Source organism: Dendropsophus ebraccatus, chromosome 3, assembly GCF_027789765.1.
Source record: "Dendropsophus ebraccatus isolate aDenEbr1 chromosome 3, aDenEbr1.pat, whole genome shotgun sequence".
Classification (NCBI taxonomy): domain Eukaryota; kingdom Metazoa; phylum Chordata; class Amphibia; order Anura; family Hylidae; genus Dendropsophus; species Dendropsophus ebraccatus.
This window is the reverse complement of record NC_091456.1, coordinates 166684739-166704735: the sequence shown is the minus strand read 5'-3', so window position 1 is coordinate 166704735 and position 19997 is coordinate 166684739. Positions and strand designations below refer to the sequence as shown.

Genomic DNA, 19997 nt, shown 5'->3' with positions numbered 1-19997 from the left:
CGATACCTGGGCTGTCTCCTCCTTCCCCACGGACTGTGAAGACATCAGGAATCAAATGCGGAAAGTTCGACAAGGTTCAAGTTCGATAAAATCTAAGATTTTCCACTGTTCGATCATCATTACCAGCAATGCCAGCATCTCATATCAGTGTGGTTCTACTCTTGCTGCCATGTAGTCCAGCTGAGACTTGTGGTACTACAGTGCAATTCCAGCAATCCCAGAGTGGTTCTACTCTCGCTGCAGTGTATTCCAGCTAAAACCTGTGGTACTACAGTGCAATTCTAGGAATTCCAGCAATCCCAGTGAGGTCTCATCTCATATCAGTGGGGTTCTAGTCTCACTGCAGTGTAGTTTAGCTGAGACTTGTGACACTACAGTGCAATTCCAGCAATACCAGTGTGGTTTTATTCCAATTCAGTGTGGTTCCATTTTTTGCAGCGCAGACCAGCTGACACTTGTAGTTGTACAGCGCCTAATACATTCCAATGCGCTGTTGTTGTGTCCCTATACAATGGATGTGACTAGTATAACACCATAAGGGCCCTATGGTTACATTTTTAACTGTGTAATACTGATTTTATCTTCAATATTTGTGTTTGTTATTTGATTTGATTATTTATGAGATTTTTTTATTTTTATTATTGTTATTATTATTAAATTGCGTTTTCTTTGGAGTAACGAGTAGACATTAGGTACATTGCCTGTAGGCTAATGCTTCTCCTTTTTTTTTTGTGACTTGGGGTGGTCATTGCTAGAGATGATCAACATCGGGAAATGTTAGAGGAGGGATACAGCCTGTATCCCTGTTTTCCAGGCAGTACTCGGACAGTACTCCACAGTCTTCACCTTCCGCTGTAAAGCATCAGGAATCAAATGTGGAAGATTCGGCTAGATTCAAATTCGATAGTACGTAGCTTTTTAAGCTGTTCGATTAAGTCTAATTAAAACCCCTTCACAACCAGGAATGTTTAAATATGTTCCTGTTGCATGGGATAAGCACTATAGCAGAATGGCTGACGGTAAAGGGTTAATGGTTTTCAGTGAGAAATAAACGGATCTGGAAAATGAAATATGTTAAACAAAAAAATTTTATGAATCTGAAATGAATTCTGGGAACTAAAGATTTGGCTATTTAAGAATTTCATTGTGATGAATAAGTCTCCCCAATAAAAAGAATCAGTTAAAACAAAATGCAAATGAAAAATAACTATGATAAATCTAACTGAGACTTTTGTCTCAATATCAAATGTATAGTCAAAACACTAATAGAGACGCTTTAACCCCTTAACGACATCGGGCGTAAACTTACGCCCTGGCGCCCTGGTACTTAGCGCATCAGGGCGTAAATTTACGCCCGATGTTTCCCCGATCGCTGCGTGTTCACACACAGCGGTCGGGGAAGATGGCCTGCTATAAATCATAGCAGGCCATCATAGCTTCTCGGCACGGGGGGTGGTTAACACCCCCCGTGCTTACGATCGCTGCTATAGGCTGATCAATTCAGATCAGCCAATAGCGGCGATCGGAACCTTTCCGGGTCATCGATGACCCGGAAAAAAATGGCGGTCGGTGCTGTCCGAGGACGGCACCGACCGCCATTACTGTAAAAAGTAATGTTGATCGCCGTGCCACCGGCCCGATCGCCGTGAACGGCCGGCCGGCCGTTCACGGCGATCGGGCCGGTGGCACGGCGATCAGAGTCCCACAAAATAGTAAATACCTGCCCTGGACCCCTCAGCTAGGTAGCGGAGGGGTCCAGAGCAGGTATTTGTACATTACTCACCTGTCCCGGGCTCCTGATCGGCGGCTTCCGGGTTCGCGGCGTCCTCCGTCATTCCGTTCGGTCTTCGGGTCTTTCCGGCGGTCCTCGTCGTCTTCTTTCGGCTATTTTCGGCTCCAGCCTCGTCATTTTCCGGATTGTGCGCTCTGCTGCCCCCTAGCGGCTGATAAGTGTAATACACTTATCAGCAGCTACAGGGATATTCAGAATATAAATTTTTTTTTTTTTTTTTTTTCCCAAATTTTTTTTTTTCTATTTTCCGCACCCTATCGCCGCTGAGTGTTGATCAGCATCGCACGAAAGTGCGCTGCTAATCAGCAACTCCTCCTTTTTGGCGTAGGGTGTTTTTTTTTCTATATTCTACTGCCACGGTCTGCTTATAAGTGCGGCATTTATCCGCAACTCCTTTGTTGGCGTAGGTTTTTTTTATACTTACTGTAAAAAAAACACGTAAAAAACACTACATTACACCACACTACATTGAATAAAGTTTGACACTACACCACTACATACCCCATATACTAGTCCCCATATAAAGATGGCCCCCAGGGTGTTTTCGGTATCGGACGCATATGTTATTATTGCCTCCGACACCGAAACAGCCAGTGAGGATGAATGGGGGGGATCCTTCTTTCCTCCATTCATCCTCATCATCCAGTGACGTGTCTGGGGGTAGCGTAGCGTACGTTGCCCCCCAGACACGTCTTTTCCGCCAGTACCGTCCCAATAAGAGATCACGGTATGGTGTGAAATTCTACAAACTGTGTGACAGTACCTCAGGGTACACTTACAGATTTAGGGTACATGCACACTGCGGAATGGCGAAGGATAACCCTTTGTGCATTCCGCAGCTGGCACCCGCCGGCGGACTGATGCAGGGGCGCGTCTCCGCCCGTGTCATAGACTCCATGTTATGCACGGGCGGATTCCGTCGTCCATCCAAAGAATGAACACGTTGGACGGAGAGCGGAATCCGCCTGTGCATAGAATGGAGTCTATGACACGTGTGGAGACGTGCGCCTGCATCAGTCCGCCGGCGGGTGCCAACTGCGGAATGCACAAAGGGTTATCTGTCGCGATTCCGCAGTGTGCACATACCCTTAGAGTGTATGTAGGAAGGAACACCCCAATCCAGCCCCAGATGCCCCCTCCCCTCCCATCCTCGGAACAAGTGGGAAGATCGTCCGGGAACTGATCTTCCCACTGCTGGATAAAGGTTACCACCTGTACGGGGATAACTTTTATACCAGCACCCCCTCTTCCAGTCCCTCGCTGCCCTGTAGCTTGCGGCACGATCCGAACATATCAGAAGTAGTAATAGCGCCCTAATATTTAGCAGCCATGGAGCGGACCCAGCGCTTCTGGATATGAAGGACCCCGTATCGCACCAGGGCAACATTTTCCAGGTGACGTCCCCCACACTGGAGAACGGGAGACCCCAGAAGAAGTGCAGAGTGTGGGGTAACAGGGGGATCAGGAAGGACACCATTTTCCAGTGTGACACCTGTCCTGATCCCCCCGGCCTCTGCATACTGGATCGCTTCAAGGCGCACCACACGTCACTGGGGTTCTACATTATCTAAATTCTGTCCCTTATTCCTATTTCAGGGGTCACGTTGGTCCGGGGATTATTCTGATCGCCATTATGGAGTCGGGAAGGAATTTTTCCCTGTGATGAGGCTACTGTCGTCTGCCTCACGAGGGTTTTTTGCCTTCCTCTGGATCAACACAGGTTGAGTTTGATGGACACCTGTCATTTCCAACCTTATAAACTAATAATTGGCCTAATACCCCCAAATAAATTAGAATTGTCCCTTTTCCCAGCTAAATAGGTATGGCCGCCATTCCCATTAGAAGTGCCATGATGCAATTACAAAGCCTCTGTGCGGCCAGGACAGTAGAAACCCCCCACAAGTGACCCCATTCTGGAAACTACACCCCATAAGGAATCTAACAAGGGGGGCAGCGGGGATATGGCCCCCTGGTGACGGCCACATTTGGGACGTGAAAATGAAAAAAAATGGTATTTTTTATTTTCTCGGCACATGTTCTACGTAAGTGCCTGTCACCAGTGGGGTCCATATGCTCACTGCACCCCTTGTTAGATTCCTTATGGGGTGTAGTTTCCAGAATGGGGTCACTTGTCGGGGGTTTCTACTGACCTGGCAGCACAGGAGCTTTGTAATTGCGACATGGCCTCCATCCTCCATTCCAGCCTCTAAATGGCGCTCTATCCCTTTGGTGGCTTGCCCTGTGCCCATATGGCACATTATGCCCACATATGGGGTATTTTCGTAATCAGGGGAAACTACCCTACACGTTTTGTGTTAATTTTCTTTTTTAACCCCTTGTGGAAATGGAAAAAATCAAGGCTAGACCAACATTTAGTGTAATTTTTGTAAAATTTTTACTCTAAATCATTAATCTTGTCATGATTTTTTCATTTTCACAAGGGGCTAAAAGATAAAAAAAAACACTAAATGTGTAGAGCAATTTCCCCTGAGTACGGAAATACCCCACTTGTGTACATAAAGCGCCATTCGGGTGCAGGGTAAGCCTCCGAAGGGAAGGAGCGCCATTTCGTTTTTGAAGGCTGGATTTGGATGGAATGGATTTCGAGGGGCCATGTTGCATTCAAAAGGCCTCTGTGTTGCCAAGACAGTTGAACCCCCCCACAAGTGACCCCATTATGGAAACTACACCCCTCAAGGAATGTAACAAGGGGTGTAGTGAGCATATGGACCCCACTGGTGACGGGCACAAATGTGGAACAATGTGGCGTGAAAATGAAATATTACATTTTTTACACTATAATGTTGGTTTAGCCTTGAATTTATCATTTTCACAAGGGGTTAAAAGAGAAAAAAACACACAATATGTGTAGAGCAATTTCCCCCGAGTCCGTAAATACCCCACATGTGGACATAAAGCGCCATGTGGGCGCAGGGCAAGCCTCCAAAGGGAAGGAGCGCCATTTGGATTTTGGAGGTTGGATTTGGCTAGAATGGATGATGAACGCCATGTCGCATTTACAGAGCCCTCGTGCTGCCAAAACACTGGAAACCCCCCACAAGTGACCCCATTCTGGAAACTGCACCCCTCAAGGAATCTAACAAGGGGTGCAGTGAGGATATGGACCCCTTGATGACGGGCACATTTGTGCCATGAAAGTGAAAAAATGAAATTTTTTACTTTTACGTCACATTGTTCCACATTTGTGCCCGTCACCAGTGGGGTCCATATGCTCACTGTGCCCCTTGTTAGATTCCTTGAGGGGTGTAGTTTCCAGAATGGGGTCACTTGTGGGGGGTTTCCAGTGTCTTGGCAGCACGAGGGCTCTGTAAATGCGACATGGCCCTTGAAATCCTTTCCAGTGAAATTCAGCTTCCAAAAGCCAATTGGCGCTCCTTCCCTTTGGAGGCTCGTCCTGCGCCCCCTTGGCACTTTATCGCCACATGTGGGGTATTTCCGTACTCGGGAGAAACTGCGCTACACATTTTGTGTCTTTTTTTTCCTCTTATCCCTTTAAGAAAATGAAAAATTGAAGGCTAGAACAACGTTTTAGTGTAAAAAATACATTTTTCTTTTTTCACGCCATATTGTTGGGAAAATCTGTGAAGCACCTGTGGGGTCCAGATGCTCACCGCACCCCTTGTTACATTCCTTGAGGGGTGTAGTTTTCTAAATGGTGTCCCTTTAGGGGTGTTTTTTAGGTTTTGGCACCCCAGAGCCTCTGCCAACCTGAAGTGGTACAGTCAGAAATGACCAAATATAACGGAGGCGTTGAAATTCACTAGGCGCTCCTTTGTATCTGAGACTTGTGGTTGCGTCAAATAGCGCAATAGGGCCACATATGGGGTATTTCTATAAACTGCAGAAACGGGGCAATAATTATTGGGGTGCATTTCTCTGGTAATAGGTTTATAATTATGAAAAATATTGGATTACAATAAAATCTCTGCACAGAAAATTAAAATTTTCAAATTTCTTACACACTTAGCTTTTATTTCTGTGACTCCCCTAAAGGGTTAAAACACTTTATGGATATGCTTTTGCAGAGTGTGGGGGGTGCAGTTTCTGAAATGGGGTGCTTTGTGGGGCTTTCTAACATACAGGCCCCTCAAATACACTTTAAACCTGAACAGGTCCCTAAAAATATCTGATTTTGAAATTTTACTGAAAATTTGGAAATTTGCTGCTAATGTTTTAAGCTTCCTATTGTCTAAAAAAAATTAAAGATCGTTTAATAAATGCCGCCAACATAAAGTAGACATGTTGCTAATGCTATTTAATATATAATTTATGTGGTATAACCACTTTCTGTATACGCAAAGAAGTTTCAAAGTTGGAAAAATGCAGTTTTTCACATTTTTTCACATTATTTGGTTTTTTTTTCATAAAGATTCGTTATGAGTATCGACTCCAATTTACCAGAAATGTAAAGTACAATATGTCACGAGAAAACAATCTCAGAATCAGCCGGATAGGTAAAAGCATCCCGAAGTTATTAATGAATAAAGTGACACTGGTCATATTCATAAAATTTGTCTCTGTCATTAAGGCCATTTCAGGCTCTGTCCTTAAGGGGTTAAAATACAAACGTCGTCGTCGTCGCCGCCGCAAAAGTTCTACTACATACCATATATGTAGTATAATTATGTACTTAAAATTATCAACAACAATAATTATTATTGTTTACAATTCCATCCTCTCCCTTTATAAAATAAAGGAAATCCAAGAAGGCAAAAGTTGTGGTAAAACCAGGAATGGAATTTAATTCCCTGCATGGATCAGCAGAAGAATCTATCATTGACCAAATAAAATCAGGGGAGAGCGCGAACGCAGTCCCCCACTACCAGAAATTATGCAGCCGAGTTTCCCGCATTTGGGGAAATCGCAGAGGTCAACCCACCCGAAAGTGCAATGGGCAGGCCTCACCCTGGGAAAGCTACCTTAGTGTTCGCAGACTTTCCTCTGCCAGGTAAGTATGAGTTGGTTAGGTTGCCAGAAAGGTCACCACTCTGGCATACCTCTTCCACCTTGAGGAGGAATTCCTGATGGAGCATGCCAAACTCCCAGAGTGCACGGCATTTGCATGCACCCACGGCACTGGGATTCCTCCCAGGACACCCTCCCCCGCCCATTAAAAAAAAAAAAAAAACACAAACAAACAAACTACAACTGAGGAAATCCAAGAAGGCAAAAGTTGTGGTAAAACCAGGAATGGAATTTAATTCCCTGCATGGATCAGCAGAAGAATCTATCATTGACCAAATAAAATCAGGGGAGAGCGCGAACGCAGTCCCCCACTACCAGAAATTATGCAGCCGAGTTTCCCGCATTTGGGGAAATCGCAGAGGTCAACCCACCCGAAAGTGCAATGGGCAGGCCTCACCCTGGGAAAGCTACCTTAGTGTTCGCAGACTTTCCTCTGCCAGGTAAGTATGAGTTGGTTAGGTTGCCAGAAAGGTCACCACTCTGGCATACCTCTTCCACCTTGAGGAGGAATTCCTGATGGAGCATGCCAAACTCCCAGAGTGCACGGCATTTGCATGCACCCACGGCACTGGGATTCCTCCCAGGACACCCTCCCCCGCCCATTAAAAAAAAAAAAAAAACACAAACAAACAAACTACAACTGAGGAAATCCAAGAAGGCAAAAGTTGTGGTAAAACCAGGAATGGAATTTAATTCCCTGCATGGATCAGCAGAAGAATCTATCATTGACCAAATAAAATCAGGGGAGAGCGCGAACGCAGTCCCCCACTACCAGAAATTATGCAGCCGAGTTTCCCGCATTTGGGGAAATCGCAGAGGTCAACCCACCCGAAAGTGCAATGGGCAGGCCTCACCCTGGGAAAGCTACCTTAGTGTTCGCAGACTTTCCTCTGCCAGGTAAGTATGAGTTGGTTAGGTTGCCAGAAAGGTCACCACTCTGGCATACCTCTTCCACCTTGAGGAGGAATTCCTGATGGAGCATGCCAAACTCCCAGAGTGCACGGCATTTGCATGCACCCACGGCACTGGGATTCCTCCCAGGACACCCTCCCCCGCCCATTAAAAAAAAAAAAAAAACACAAACAAACAAACTACAACTGAGGAAATCCAAGAAGGCAAAAGTTGTGGTAAAACCAGGAATGGAATTTAATTCCCTGCATGGATCAGCAGAAGAATCTATCATTGACCAAATAAAATCAGGGGAGAGCGCGAACGCAGTCCCCCACTACCAGAAATTATGCAGCCGAGTTTCCCGCATTTGGGGAAATCGCAGAGGTCAACCCACCCGAAAGTGCAATGGGCAGGCCTCACCCTGGGAAAGCTACCTTAGTGTTCGCAGACTTTCCTCTGCCAGGTAAGTATGAGTTGGTTAGGTTGCCAGAAAGGTCACCACTCTGGCATACCTCTTCCACCTTGAGGAGGAATTCCTGATGGAGCATGCCAAACTCCCAGAGTGCACGGCATTTGCATGCACCCACGGCACTGGGATTCCTCCCAGGACACCCTCCCCCGCCCATTAAAAAAAAAAAAAAAACACAAACAAACAAACTACAACTGAGGAAATCCAAGAAGGCAAAAGTTGTGGTAAAACCAGGAATGGAATTTAATTCCCTGCATGGATCAGCAGAAGAATCTATCATTGACCAAATAAAATCAGGGGAGAGCGCGAACGCAGTCCCCCACTACCAGAAATTATGCAGCCGAGTTTCCCGCATTTGGGGAAATCGCAGAGGTCAACCCACCCGAAAGTGCAATGGGCAGGCCTCACCCTGGGAAAGCTACCTTAGTGTTCGCAGACTTTCCTCTGCCAGGTAAGTATGAGTTGGTTAGGTTGCCAGAAAGGTCACCACTCTGGCATACCTCTTCCACCTTGAGGAGGAATTCCTGATGGAGCATGCCAAACTCCCAGAGTGCACGGCATTTGCATGCACCCACGGCACTGGGATTCCTCCCAGGACACCCTCCCCCGCCCATTAAAAAAAAAAAAAAAAACACAAACAAACAAACTACAACTGAGGAAATCCAAGAAGGCAAAAGTTGTGATAAAACCAGGAATGGAATTTAATTCCCTGCATGGATCAGCAGAAGAATCTATCATTGACCAAATAAAATCAGGGGAGAGCGCGAACGCAGTCCCCCACTACCAGATAATTATGCAGCCGAGTTTCCCGCATTTGGGGAAATCGCAGAGGTCAACCCACCCGAAAGTGCAATGGGCAGGCCTCACCCTGGGAAAGCTACCTTAGTGTTCGCAGACTTTCCTCTGCCAGGTAAGTATGAGTTGGTTAGGTTGCCAGAAAGGTCACCACTCTGGCATACCTCTTCCACCTTGAGGAGGAATTCCTGATGGAGCATGCCAAACTCCCAGAGTGCACGGCATTTGCATGCACCCACGGCACTGGGATTCCTCCCAGGACACCCTCCCCCGCCCATTAAAAAAAAAAAAAAAACACAAACAAACAAACTACAACTGAGGAAATCCAAGAAGGCAAAAGTTGTGGTAAAACCAGGAATGGAATTTAATTCCCTGCATGGATCAGCAGAAGAATCTATCATTGACCAAATAAAATCAGGGGAGAGCGCGAACGCAGTCCCCCACTACCAGAAATTATGCAGCCGAGTTTCCCGCATTTGGGGAAATCGCAGAGGTCAACCCACCCGAAAGTGCAATGGGCAGGCCTCACCCTGGGAAAGCTACCTTAGTGTTCGCAGACTTTCCTCTGCCAGGTAAGTATGAGTTGGTTAGGTTGCCAGAAAGGTCACCACTCTGGCATACCTCTTCCACCTTGAGGAGGAATTCCTGATGGAGCATGCCAAACTCCCAGAGTGCACGGCATTTGCATGCACCCACGGCACTGGGATTCCTCCCAGGACACCCTCCCCCGCCCATTAAAAAAAAAAAAAAAAACACAAACAAACAAACTACAACTGAGGAAATCCAAGAAGGCAAAAGTTGTGGTAAAACCAGGAATGGAATTTAATTCCCTGCATGGATCAGCAGAAGAATCTATCATTGACCAAATAAAATCAGGGGAGAGCGCGAACGCAGTCCCCCACTACCAGAAATTATGCAGCCGAGTTTCCCGCATTTGGGGAAATCGCAGAGGTCAACCCACCCGAAAGTGCAATGGGCAGGCCTCACCCTGGGAAAGCTACCTTAGTGTTCGCAGACTTTCCTCTGCCAGGTAAGTATGAGTTGGTTAGGTTGCCAGAAAGGTCACCACTCTGGCATACCTCTTCCACCTTGAGGAGGAATTCCTGATGGAGCATGCCAAACTCCCAGAGTGCACGGCATTTGCATGCACCCACGGCACTGGGATTCCTCCCAGGACACCCTCCCCCGCCCATTAAAAAAAAAAAAAAAAACACAAACAAACAAACTACAACTGAGGAAATCCAAGAAGGCAAAAGTTGTGATAAAACCAGGAATGGAATTTAATTCCCTGCATGGATCAGCAGAAGAATCTATCATTGACCAAATAAAATCAGGGGAGAGCGCGAACGCAGTCCCCCACTACCAGATATTATGCAGCCGAGTTTCCCGCATTTGGGGAAATCGCAGAGGTCAACCCACCCGAAAGTGCAATGGGCAGGCCTCACCCTGGGAAAGCTACCTTAGTGTTCGCAGACTTTCCTCTGCCAGGTAAGTATGAGTTGGTTAGGTTGCCAGAAAGGTCACCACTCTGGCATACCTCTTCCACCTTGAGGAGGAATTCCTGATGGAGCATGCCAAACTCCCAGAGTGCACGGCATTTGCATGCACCCACGGCACTGGGATTCCTCCCAGGACACCCTCCCCCGCCCATTAAAAAAAAAAAAAAAACACAAACAAACAAACTACAACTGAGGAAATCCAAGAAGGCAAAAGTTGTGGTAAAACCAGGAATGGAATTTAATTCCCTGCATGGATCAGCAGAAGAATCTATCATTGACCAAATAAAATCAGGGGAGAGCGCGAACGCAGTCCCCCACTACCAGAAATTATGCAGCCGAGTTTCCCGCATTTGGGGAAATCGCAGAGGTCAACCCACCCGAAAGTGCAATGGGCAGGCCTCACCCTGGGAAAGCTACCTTAGTGTTCGCAGACTTTCCTCTGCCAGGTAAGTATGAGTTGGTTAGGTTGCCAGAAAGGTCACCACTCTGGCATACCTCTTCCACCTTGAGGAGGAATTCCTGATGGAGCATGCCAAACTCCCAGAGTGCACGGCATTTGCATGCACCCACGGCACTGGGATTCCTCCCAGGACACCCTCCCCCGCCCATTAAAAAAAAAAAAAAAAAACACAAACAAACAAACTACAACTGAGGAAATCCAAGAAGGCAAAAGTTGTGGTAAAACCAGGAATGGAATTTAATTCCCTGCATGGATCAGCAGAAGAATCTATCATTGACCAAATAAAATCAGGGGAGAGCGCGAACGCAGTCCCCCACTACCAGAAATTATGCAGCCGAGTTTCCCGCATTTGGGGAAATCGCAGAGGTCAACCCACCCGAAAGTGCAATGGGCAGGCCTCACCCTGGGAAAGCTACCTTAGTGTTCGCAGACTTTCCTCTGCCAGGTAAGTATGAGTTGGTTAGGTTGCCAGAAAGGTCACCACTCTGGCATACCTCTTCCACCTTGAGGAGGAATTCCTGATGGAGCATGCCAAACTCCCAGAGTGCACGGCATTTGCATGCACCCACGGCACTGGGATTCCTCCCAGGACACCCTCCCCCCGCCCATTAAAAAAAAAAAAAAAACACAAACAAACAAACTACAACTGAGGAAATCCAAGAAGGCAAAAGTTGTGGTAAAACCAGGAATGGAATTTAATTCCCTGCATGGATCAGCAGAAGAATCTATCATTGACCAAATAAAATCAGGGGAGAGCGCGAACGCAGTCCCCCACTACCAGAAATTATGCAGCCGAGTTTCCCGCATTTGGGGAAATCGCAGAGGTCAACCCACCCGAAAGTGCAATGGGCAGGCCTCACCCTGGGAAAGCTACCTTAGTGTTCGCAGACTTTCCTCTGCCAGGTAAGTATGAGTTGGTTAGGTTGCCAGAAAGGTCACCACTCTGGCATACCTCTTCCACCTTGAGGAGGAATTCCTGATGGAGCATGCCAAACTCCCAGAGTGCACGGCATTTGCATGCACCCACGGCACTGGGATTCCTCCCAGGACACCCTCCCCCGCCCATTAAAAAAAAAAAAAAAAACACAAACAAACAAACTACAACTGAGGAAATCCAAGAAGGCAAAAGTTGTGGTAAAACCAGGAATGGAATTTAATTCCCTGCATGGATCAGCAGAAGAATCTATCATTGACCAAATAAAATCAGGGGAGAGCGCGAACGCAGTCCCCCACTACCAGAAATTATGCAGCCGAGTTTCCCGCATTTGGGGAAATCGCAGAGGTCAACCCACCCGAAAGTGCAATGGGCAGGCCTCACCCTGGGAAAGCTACCTTAGTGTTCGCAGACTTTCCTCTGCCAGGTAAGTATGAGTTGGTTAGGTTGCCAGAAAGGTCACCACTCTGGCATACCTCTTCCACCTTGAGGAGGAATTCCTGATGGAGCATGCCAAACTCCCAGAGTGCACGGCATTTGCATGCACCCACGGCACTGGGATTCCTCCCAGGACACCCTCCCCCGCCCATTAAAAAAAAAAAAAAAAACACAAACAAACAAACTACAACTGAGGAAATCCAAGAAGGCAAAAGTTGTGATAAAACCAGGAATGGAATTTAATTCCCTGCATGGATCAGCAGAAGAATCTATCATTGACCAAATAAAATCAGGGGAGAGCGCGAACGCAGTCCCCCACTACCAGAAATTATGCAGCCGAGTTTCCCGCATTTGGGGAAATCGCAGAGGTCAACCCACCCGAAAGTGCAATGGGCAGGCCTCACCCTGGGAAAGCTACCTTAGTGTTCGCAGACTTTCCTCTGCCAGGTAAGTATGAGTTGGTTAGGTTGCCAGAAAGGTCACCACTCTGGCATACCTCTTCCACCTTGAGGAGGAATTCCTGATGGAGCATGCCAAACTCCCAGAGTGCACGGCATTTGCATGCACCCACGGCACTGGGATTCCTCCCAGGACACCCTCCCCCGCCCATTAAAAAAAAAAAAAAAAACACAAACAAACAAACTACAACTGAGGAAATCCAAGAAGGCAAAAGTTGTGGTAAAACCAGGAATGGAATTTAATTCCCTGCATGGATCAGCAGAAGAATCTATCATTGACCAAATAAAATCAGGGGAGAGCGCGAACGCAGTCCCCCACTACCAGAAATTATGCAGCCGAGTTTCCCGCATTTGGGGAAATCGCAGAGGTCAACCCACCCGAAAGTGCAATGGGCAGGCCTCACCCTGGGAAAGCTACCTTAGTGTTCGCAGACTTTCCTCTGCCAGGTAAGTATGAGTTGGTTAGGTTGCCAGAAAGGTCACCACTCTGGCATACCTCTTCCACCTTGAGGAGGAATTCCTGATGGAGCATGCCAAACTCCCAGAGTGCACGGCATTTGCATGCACCCACGGCACTGGGATTCCTCCCAGGACACCCTCCCCCGCCCATTAAAAAAAAAAAAAAAAAAAAAAAAAAAAAACAAATGAGGAAATCCAAGAAGGCAAAAGTTGTGGTAAAACCAGGAATGGAATTTAATTCCCGGCATGGATCAGCAGAAGAATCTATCATTGACCAAATAAAATCAGGGGAGAGCGCGAACGCAGTCCCCCACTACCAGAAATTATGCAGCCGAGTTTCCCGCATTTGGGGAAATCGCAGAGGTCAACCCACCCGAAAGTGCAATGGGCAGGCCTCACCCTGGGAAAGCTACCTTAGTGTTCGCAGACTTTCCTCTGCCAGGTAAGTATGAGTTGGTTAGGTTGCCAGAAAGGTCACCACTCTGGCATACCTCTTCCACCTTGAGGAGGAATTCCTGATGGAGCATGCCAAACTCCCAGAGTGCACGGCATTTGCATGCACCCACGGCACTGGGATTCCTCCCAGGACACCCTCCCCCGCCCATTAAAAAAAAAAAAAAAAAACACAAACAAACAAACTACAACTGAGGAAATCCAAGAAGGCAAAAGTTGTGGTAAAACCAGGAATGGAATTTAATTCCCTGCATGGATCAGCAGAAGAATCTATCATTGACCAAATAAAATCAGGGGAGAGCGCGAACGCAGTCCCCCACTACCAGAAATTATGCAGCCGAGTTTCCCGCATTTGGGGAAATCGCAGAGGTCAACCCACCCGAAAGTGCAATGGGCAGGCCTCACCCTGGGAAAGCTACCTTAGTGTTCGCAGACTTTCCTCTGCCAGGTAAGTATGAGTTGGTTAGGTTGCCAGAAAGGTCACCACTCTGGCATACCTCTTCCACCTTGAGGAGGAATTCCTGATGGAGCATGCCAAACTCCCAGAGTGCACGGCATTTGCATGCACCCACGGCACTGGGATTCCTCCCAGGACACCCTCCCCCGCCCATTAAAAAAAAAAAAAAAAAACACAAACAAACAAACTACAACTGAGGAAATCCAAGAAGGCAAAAGTTGTGGTAAAACCAGGAATGGAATTTAATTCCCTGCATGGATCAGCAGAAGAATCTATCATTGACCAAATAAAATCAGGGGAGAGCGCGAACGCAGTCCCCCACTACCAGAAATTATGCAGCCGAGTTTCCCGCATTTGGGGAAATCGCAGAGGTCAACCCACCCGAAAGTGCAATGGGCAGGCCTCACCCTGGGAAAGCTACCTTAGTGTTCGCAGACTTTCCTCTGCCAGGTAAGTATGAGTTGGTTAGGTTGCCAGAAAGGTCACCACTCTGGCATACCTCTTCCACCTTGAGGAGGAATTCCTGATGGAGCATGCCAAACTCCCAGAGTGCACGGCATTTGCATGCACCCACGGCACTGGGATTCCTCCCAGGACACCCTCCCCCGCCCATTAAAAAAAAAAAAAAAAACACAAACAAACAAACTACAACTGAAGAAATCCAAGAAGGCAAAAGTTGTGGTAAAACCAGGAATGGAATTTAATTCCCTGCATGGATCAGCAGAAGAATCTATCATTGACCAAATAAAATCAGGGGAGAGCGCGAACGCAGTCCCCCACTACCAGAAATTATGCAGCCGAGTTTCCCGCATTTGGGGAAATCGCAGAGGTCAACCCACCCGAAAGTGCAATGGGCAGGCCTCACCCTGGGAAAGCTACCTTAGTGTTCGCAGACTTTCCTCTGCCAGGTAAGTATGAGTTGGTTAGGTTGCCAGAAAGGTCACCACTCTGGCATACCTCTTCCACCTTGAGGAGGAATTCCTGATGGAGCATGCCAAACTCCCAGAGTGCACGGCATTTGCATGCACCCACGGCACTGGGATTCCTCCCAGGACACCCTCCCCCGCCCATTAAAAAAAAAAAAAAAAACACAAACAAACAAACTACAACTGAGGAAATCCAAGAAGGCAAAAGTTGTGGTAAAACCAGGAATGGAATTTAATTCCCTGCATGGATCAGCAGAAGAATCTATCATTGACCAAATAAAATCAGGGGAGAGCACGAACGCAGTCCCCCACTACCAGAAATTATGCAGCCGAGTTTCCCGCATTTGGGGAAATCGCAGAGGTCAACCCACCCGAAAGTGCAATGGGCAGGCCTCAACCTGGGAAAGCTACCTTAGTGTTCGCAGACTTTCCTCTGCCAGGTAAGTATGAGTTGGTTAGGTTGCCAGAAAGGTCACCACTCTGGCATACCTCTTCCACCTTGAGGAGGAATTCCTGATGGAGCATGCCAAACTCCCAGAGTGCACGGCATTTGCATGCACCCACGGCACTGGGATTCCTCCCAGGACACCCTCCCCCGCCCATTAAAAAAAAAAAAAAAAACACAAACAAACAAACTACAACTGAGGAAATCCAAGAAGGCAAAAGTTGTGGTAAAACCAGGAATGGAATTTAATTCCCTGCATGGATCAGCAGAAGAATCTATCATTGACCAAATAAAATCAGGGGAAAGCGCGAACGCAGTCCCCCACTACCAGAAATTATGCAGCCGAGTTTCCCGCATTTGGGGAAATCGCAGAGGTCAACCCACCCGAAAGTGCAATGGGCAGGCCTCACCCTGGGAAAGCTACCTTAGTGTTCGCAGACTTTCCTCTGCCAGGTAAGTATGAGTTGGTTAGGTTGCCAGAAAGGTCACCACTCTGGCATACCTCTTCCACCTTGAGGAGGAATTCCTGATGGAGCATGCCAAACTCCCAGAGTGCACGGCATTTGCATGCACCCACGGCACTGGATTCCTCCCAGGACACCCTCCCCCGCCCATTAAAAAAAAAAAAAAAACACAAACAAACAAACTACAACTGAGGAAATCCAAGAAGGCAAAAGTTGTGGTAAAACCAGGAATGGAATTTAATTCCCTGCATGGATCAGCAGAAGAATCTATCATTGACCAAATAAAATCAGGGGAGAGCGCGAACGCAGTCCCCCACTACCAGAAATTATGCAGCCGAGTTTCCCGCATTTGGGGAAATCGCAGAGGTCAACCCACCCGAAAGTGCAATGGGCAGGCCTCACCCTGGGAAAGCTACCTTAGTGTTCGCAGACTTTCCTCTGCCAGGTAAGTATGAGTTGGTTAGGTTGCCAGAAAGGTCACCACTCTGGCATACCTCTTCCACCTTGAGGAGGAATTCCTGATGGAGCATGCCAAACTCCCAGAGTGCACGGCATTTGCATGCACCCACGGCACTGGGATTCCTCCCAGGACACCCTCCCCCGCCCATTAAAAAAAAAAAAAAAACACAAACAAACAAACTACAACTGAGGAAATCCAAGAAGGCAAAAGTTGTGGTAAAACCAGGAATGGAATTTAATTCCCTGCATGGATCAGCAGAAGAATCTATCATTGACCAAATAAAATCAGGGGAGAGCGCGAACGCAGTCCCCCACTACCAGAAATTATGCAGCCGAGTTTCCCGCATTTGGGGAAATCGCAGAGGTCAACCCACCCGAAAGTGCAATGGGCAGGCCTCACCCTGGGAAAGCTACCTTAGTGTTCGCAGACTTTCCTCTGCCAGGTAAGTATGAGTTGGTTAGGTTGCCAGAAAGGTCACCACTCTGGCATACCTCTTCCACCTTGAGGAGGAATTCCTGATGGAGCATGCCAAACTCCCAGAGTGCACGGCATTTGCATGCACCCACGGCACTGGGATTCCTCCCAGGACACCCTCCCCCGCCCATTAAAAAAAAAAAAAAAACACAAACAAACAAACTACAACTGAGGAAATCCAAGAAGGCAAAAGTTGTGGTAAAACCAGGAATGGAATTTAATTCCCTGCATGGATCAGCAGAAGAATCTATCATTGACCAAATAAAATCAGGGGAGAGCGCGAACGCAGTCCCCCACTACCAGAAATTATGCAGCCGAGTTTCCCGCATTTGGGGAAATCGCAGAGGTCAACCCACCCGAAAGTGCAATGGGCAGGCCTCACCCTGGGAAAGCTACCTTAGTGTTCGCAGACTTTCCTCTGCCAGGTAAGTATGAGTTGGTTAGGTTGCCAGAAAGGGTCACCACTCTGGCATACCTCTTCCACCTTGAGGAGGAATTCCTGATGGAGCATGCCAAACTCCCAGAGTGCACGGCATTTGCATGCACCCACGGCACTGGGATTCCTCCCAGGACACCCTCCCCCGCCCATTAAAAAAAAAAAAAAAACACAAACAAACAAACTACAACTGAGGAATCCAAGAAGGCAAAAGTTGTGGTAAAACCAGGAATGGAATTTAATTCCCTGCATGGATCAGCAGAAGAATCTATCATTGACCAAATAAAATCAGGGGAGAGCGCGAACGCAGTCCCCCACTACCAGAAATTATGCAGCCGAGTTTCCCGCATTTGGGGAAATCGCAGAGGTCAACCCACCCGAAAAGTGCAATGGGCAGGCCTCACCCTGGGAAAGCTACCTTAGTGTTCGCAGACTTTCCTCTGCCAGGTAAGTATGAGTTGGTTAGGTTGCCAGAAAGGTCACCACTCTGGCATACCTCTTCCACCTTGAGGAGGAATTCCTGATGGAGCATGCCAAACTCCCAGAGTGCACGGCATTTGCATGCACCCACGGCACTGGGATTCCTCCCAGGACACCCTCCCCCGCCCATTAAAAAAAAAAAAAAACACAAACAAACAAACTACAACTGAGGAAATCCAAGAAGGCAAAAGTTGTGGTAAAACCAGGAATGGAATTTAATTCCCTGCATGGATCAGCAGAAGAATCTATCATTGACCAAATAAAATCAGGGGAGAGCGCGAACGCAGTCCCCCACTACCAGAAATTATGCAGCCGAGTTTCCCGCATTTGGGGAAATCGCAGAGGTCAACCCACCCGAAAGTGCAATGGGCAGGCCTCACCCTGGGAAAGCTACCTTAGTGTTCGCAGACTTTCCTCTGCCAGGTAAGTATGAGTTGGTTAGGTTGCCAGAAAGGTCACCACTCTGGCATACCTCTTCCACCTTGAGGAGGAATTCCTGATGGAGCATGCCAAACTCCCAGAGTGCACGGCATTTGCATGCACCCACGGCACTGGGATTCCTCCAGGACACCCTCCCCGCCCATTAAAAAAAAAAAAAAAAACACAAACAAACAAACTACAACTGAGGAAATCCAAGAAGGCAAAAGTTGTGGTAAAACCAGGAATGGAATTTAATTCCCTGCATGGATCAGCAGAAGAATCTATCATTGACCAAATAAAATCAGGGGACGAGCGCGAACGCAGTCCCCCACTACCAGAAATTATGCAGCCGAGTTTCCCGCATTTGGGGAAATCGCAGAGGTCAACCCACCCGAAGTGCAATGGGCAGGCCTCACCCTGGGAAAGCTACCTTAGTGTTCGCAGACTTTCCTCTGCCAGGTAAGTATGAGTTGGTTAGGTTGCCAGAAAGGTCACCACTCTGGCATACCTCTTCCACCTTGAGGAGGAATTCCTGATGGAGCATGCCAAACTCCCAGAGTGCACGGCATTTGCATGCACCCACGGCACTGGGATTCCTCCCAGGACCACCCTCCCCCGCCCATTAAAAAAAAAAAAAAAACACAACAAACAAACTACAACTGAGGAAATCCAAGAAGGCAAAAGTTGTGGTAAAACCAGGAATGGAATTTAATTCCCTGCATGGATCAGCAGAAGAATCTATCATTGACCAAATAAAATCAGGGGAGAGCGCGAACGCAGTCCCCCACTACCAGAAATTATGCGCCGAGTTTCCCGCATTTGGGGAAATCGCAGAGGTCAACCCACCCGAAAGTGCATATGGGCAGGCCTCACCCTGGGAAAGCTACCTTAGTGTTCGCAGACTTTCCTCTGCCAGGTAAGTATGAGTTGGTTAGGTTGCCAGAAAGGTCACCACTCTGGCATACCTCTTCCACCTTGAGGAGGGAATTCCTGATGGAGCATGCCAAACTCCCAGAGTGCACGGCATTTGCATGCACCACGGCACTGGGATTCCTCCCAGGACACCCCTCCCCCGCCCATTAAAAAAAAAAAAAAAAACAAACAAAACAAACTACAACTGAGGAAATCCAAGAAGGCAAAAGTTGTGGTAAAAACCAGGAATGGAATTTAATTCCCTGCATGGATCAGCAGAAGAATCTATCATTGACCAAATAAAATCAGGGGAGAGCGCGAACGCAGTCCCCCACTACCAGAAATTATGCAGCCGAGTTTCCCGCATTTGGGGAAATCGCAGAGGTCAACCCACCCGAAAGTGCAATGGGCAGGCCTCACCCTGGGAAAGCTACCTTAGTGTTCGCAGACTTTCCTCTGCCAGGTAAGTATGAGTTGGTTAGGTTGCCAGAAAGGTCACCACTCTGGCATACCTCTTCCACCTTGAGGAGGAATTCCTGATGGAGCATGCCAAACTCCCAGAGTGCACGGCATTTGCATGCACCCACGGCACTGGGATTCCTCCCAGGACACCCTCCCCCCCCCAATAAAAAAAAAAAAAAAAACACAAACAAACAAACTACAACTGAGGAAATCCAAGAAGGCAAAAGTTGTGGTAAAACCAGGAATGGAATTTAATTCCCTGCATGGATCAGCAGAAGAATCTATCATTGACCAAATAAAATCAGGGGAGAGCGCGAACGCAGTCCCCCACTACCAGAAATTATGCAGCCGAGTTTCCCGCATTTGGGGAAATCGCAGAGGTCAACCCACCCGAAAGTGCAATGGGCAGGCCTCACCCTGGGGAAAG

At 47.6% G+C, this 19997-nt stretch overlaps 29 non-coding genes and 1 pseudogene across 29 annotated transcripts; all 30 read right to left on the bottom strand.

Annotated features, from left to right (window-relative positions):
* Positions 1-6604: 6604 nt before the first annotated feature.
* LOC138787779 (U1 spliceosomal RNA) lies at positions 6605-6769 on the bottom strand. Its single transcript, XR_011362510.1, has one exon. It is a non-coding gene; the product is annotated as a U1 spliceosomal RNA (small nuclear RNA).
* Positions 6770-7061: 292 nt separating this feature from the next.
* Positions 7062-7226, bottom strand: LOC138787778 (U1 spliceosomal RNA). Its single transcript, XR_011362509.1, has one exon. It is a non-coding gene; the product is annotated as a U1 spliceosomal RNA (small nuclear RNA).
* Positions 7227-7518: 292 nt separating this feature from the next.
* On the bottom strand, positions 7519-7683 carry LOC138787777 (U1 spliceosomal RNA). Its single transcript, XR_011362508.1, has one exon. It is a non-coding gene; the product is annotated as a U1 spliceosomal RNA (small nuclear RNA).
* Positions 7684-7975: 292 nt separating this feature from the next.
* Positions 7976-8140, bottom strand: LOC138787776 (U1 spliceosomal RNA). The gene has a single exon (XR_011362507.1). It is a non-coding gene; the product is annotated as a U1 spliceosomal RNA (small nuclear RNA).
* Positions 8141-8432: 292 nt separating this feature from the next.
* On the bottom strand, positions 8433-8597 carry LOC138787775 (U1 spliceosomal RNA). Its single transcript, XR_011362506.1, has one exon. It is a non-coding gene; the product is annotated as a U1 spliceosomal RNA (small nuclear RNA).
* Positions 8598-8890: 293 nt separating this feature from the next.
* On the bottom strand, positions 8891-9056 carry LOC138787785 (U1 spliceosomal RNA). The gene has a single exon (XR_011362515.1). It is a non-coding gene; the product is annotated as a U1 spliceosomal RNA (small nuclear RNA).
* Positions 9057-9348: 292 nt separating this feature from the next.
* LOC138787774 (U1 spliceosomal RNA) lies at positions 9349-9513 on the bottom strand. The gene has a single exon (XR_011362505.1). It is a non-coding gene; the product is annotated as a U1 spliceosomal RNA (small nuclear RNA).
* Positions 9514-9806: 293 nt separating this feature from the next.
* LOC138787773 (U1 spliceosomal RNA) lies at positions 9807-9971 on the bottom strand. The gene has a single exon (XR_011362504.1). It is a non-coding gene; the product is annotated as a U1 spliceosomal RNA (small nuclear RNA).
* A 293-nt stretch (positions 9972-10264) lies between these two features.
* Positions 10265-10429, bottom strand: LOC138787784 (U1 spliceosomal RNA). The gene has a single exon (XR_011362514.1). It is a non-coding gene; the product is annotated as a U1 spliceosomal RNA (small nuclear RNA).
* A 292-nt stretch (positions 10430-10721) lies between these two features.
* On the bottom strand, positions 10722-10886 carry LOC138787772 (U1 spliceosomal RNA). The gene has a single exon (XR_011362503.1). It is a non-coding gene; the product is annotated as a U1 spliceosomal RNA (small nuclear RNA).
* A 294-nt stretch (positions 10887-11180) lies between these two features.
* Positions 11181-11345, bottom strand: LOC138787771 (U1 spliceosomal RNA). Its single transcript, XR_011362502.1, has one exon. It is a non-coding gene; the product is annotated as a U1 spliceosomal RNA (small nuclear RNA).
* Positions 11346-11638: 293 nt separating this feature from the next.
* On the bottom strand, positions 11639-11803 carry LOC138787770 (U1 spliceosomal RNA). The gene has a single exon (XR_011362501.1). It is a non-coding gene; the product is annotated as a U1 spliceosomal RNA (small nuclear RNA).
* Positions 11804-12096: 293 nt separating this feature from the next.
* Positions 12097-12261, bottom strand: LOC138787768 (U1 spliceosomal RNA). Its single transcript, XR_011362499.1, has one exon. It is a non-coding gene; the product is annotated as a U1 spliceosomal RNA (small nuclear RNA).
* Positions 12262-12554: 293 nt separating this feature from the next.
* Positions 12555-12719, bottom strand: LOC138787767 (U1 spliceosomal RNA). Its single transcript, XR_011362498.1, has one exon. It is a non-coding gene; the product is annotated as a U1 spliceosomal RNA (small nuclear RNA).
* Positions 12720-13012: 293 nt separating this feature from the next.
* Positions 13013-13177, bottom strand: LOC138787766 (U1 spliceosomal RNA). The gene has a single exon (XR_011362497.1). It is a non-coding gene; the product is annotated as a U1 spliceosomal RNA (small nuclear RNA).
* Positions 13178-13466: 289 nt separating this feature from the next.
* On the bottom strand, positions 13467-13631 carry LOC138787765 (U1 spliceosomal RNA). Its single transcript, XR_011362496.1, has one exon. It is a non-coding gene; the product is annotated as a U1 spliceosomal RNA (small nuclear RNA).
* A 294-nt stretch (positions 13632-13925) lies between these two features.
* LOC138787764 (U1 spliceosomal RNA) lies at positions 13926-14090 on the bottom strand. Its single transcript, XR_011362495.1, has one exon. It is a non-coding gene; the product is annotated as a U1 spliceosomal RNA (small nuclear RNA).
* A 294-nt stretch (positions 14091-14384) lies between these two features.
* On the bottom strand, positions 14385-14549 carry LOC138787763 (U1 spliceosomal RNA). The gene has a single exon (XR_011362494.1). It is a non-coding gene; the product is annotated as a U1 spliceosomal RNA (small nuclear RNA).
* Positions 14550-14842: 293 nt separating this feature from the next.
* LOC138787762 (U1 spliceosomal RNA) lies at positions 14843-15007 on the bottom strand. The gene has a single exon (XR_011362493.1). It is a non-coding gene; the product is annotated as a U1 spliceosomal RNA (small nuclear RNA).
* Positions 15008-15300: 293 nt separating this feature from the next.
* LOC138787786 (U1 spliceosomal RNA) lies at positions 15301-15465 on the bottom strand. The gene has a single exon (XR_011362516.1). It is a non-coding gene; the product is annotated as a U1 spliceosomal RNA (small nuclear RNA).
* A 293-nt stretch (positions 15466-15758) lies between these two features.
* Positions 15759-15923, bottom strand: LOC138787755 (U1 spliceosomal RNA). Its single transcript, XR_011362486.1, has one exon. It is a non-coding gene; the product is annotated as a U1 spliceosomal RNA (small nuclear RNA).
* Positions 15924-16214: 291 nt separating this feature from the next.
* On the bottom strand, positions 16215-16379 carry LOC138787761 (U1 spliceosomal RNA). Its single transcript, XR_011362492.1, has one exon. It is a non-coding gene; the product is annotated as a U1 spliceosomal RNA (small nuclear RNA).
* Positions 16380-16671: 292 nt separating this feature from the next.
* LOC138787760 (U1 spliceosomal RNA) lies at positions 16672-16836 on the bottom strand. Its single transcript, XR_011362491.1, has one exon. It is a non-coding gene; the product is annotated as a U1 spliceosomal RNA (small nuclear RNA).
* Positions 16837-17128: 292 nt separating this feature from the next.
* On the bottom strand, positions 17129-17293 carry LOC138787759 (U1 spliceosomal RNA). Its single transcript, XR_011362490.1, has one exon. It is a non-coding gene; the product is annotated as a U1 spliceosomal RNA (small nuclear RNA).
* Positions 17294-17585: 292 nt separating this feature from the next.
* On the bottom strand, positions 17586-17751 carry LOC138787782 (U1 spliceosomal RNA). The gene has a single exon (XR_011362513.1). It is a non-coding gene; the product is annotated as a U1 spliceosomal RNA (small nuclear RNA).
* Positions 17752-18042: 291 nt separating this feature from the next.
* Positions 18043-18207, bottom strand: LOC138787757 (U1 spliceosomal RNA). Its single transcript, XR_011362488.1, has one exon. It is a non-coding gene; the product is annotated as a U1 spliceosomal RNA (small nuclear RNA).
* Positions 18208-18499: 292 nt separating this feature from the next.
* On the bottom strand, positions 18500-18663 carry LOC138787781 (U1 spliceosomal RNA). Its single transcript, XR_011362512.1, has one exon. It is a non-coding gene; the product is annotated as a U1 spliceosomal RNA (small nuclear RNA).
* Positions 18664-18955: 292 nt separating this feature from the next.
* LOC138787628 (U1 spliceosomal RNA) lies at positions 18956-19120 on the bottom strand. Its single transcript, XR_011362396.1, has one exon. It is a non-coding gene; the product is annotated as a U1 spliceosomal RNA (small nuclear RNA).
* A 294-nt stretch (positions 19121-19414) lies between these two features.
* LOC138787756 (U1 spliceosomal RNA) lies at positions 19415-19579 on the bottom strand. The gene has a single exon (XR_011362487.1). It is a non-coding gene; the product is annotated as a U1 spliceosomal RNA (small nuclear RNA).
* A 293-nt stretch (positions 19580-19872) lies between these two features.
* LOC138787629 (U1 spliceosomal RNA) lies at positions 19873-19997 on the bottom strand (annotated as a pseudogene).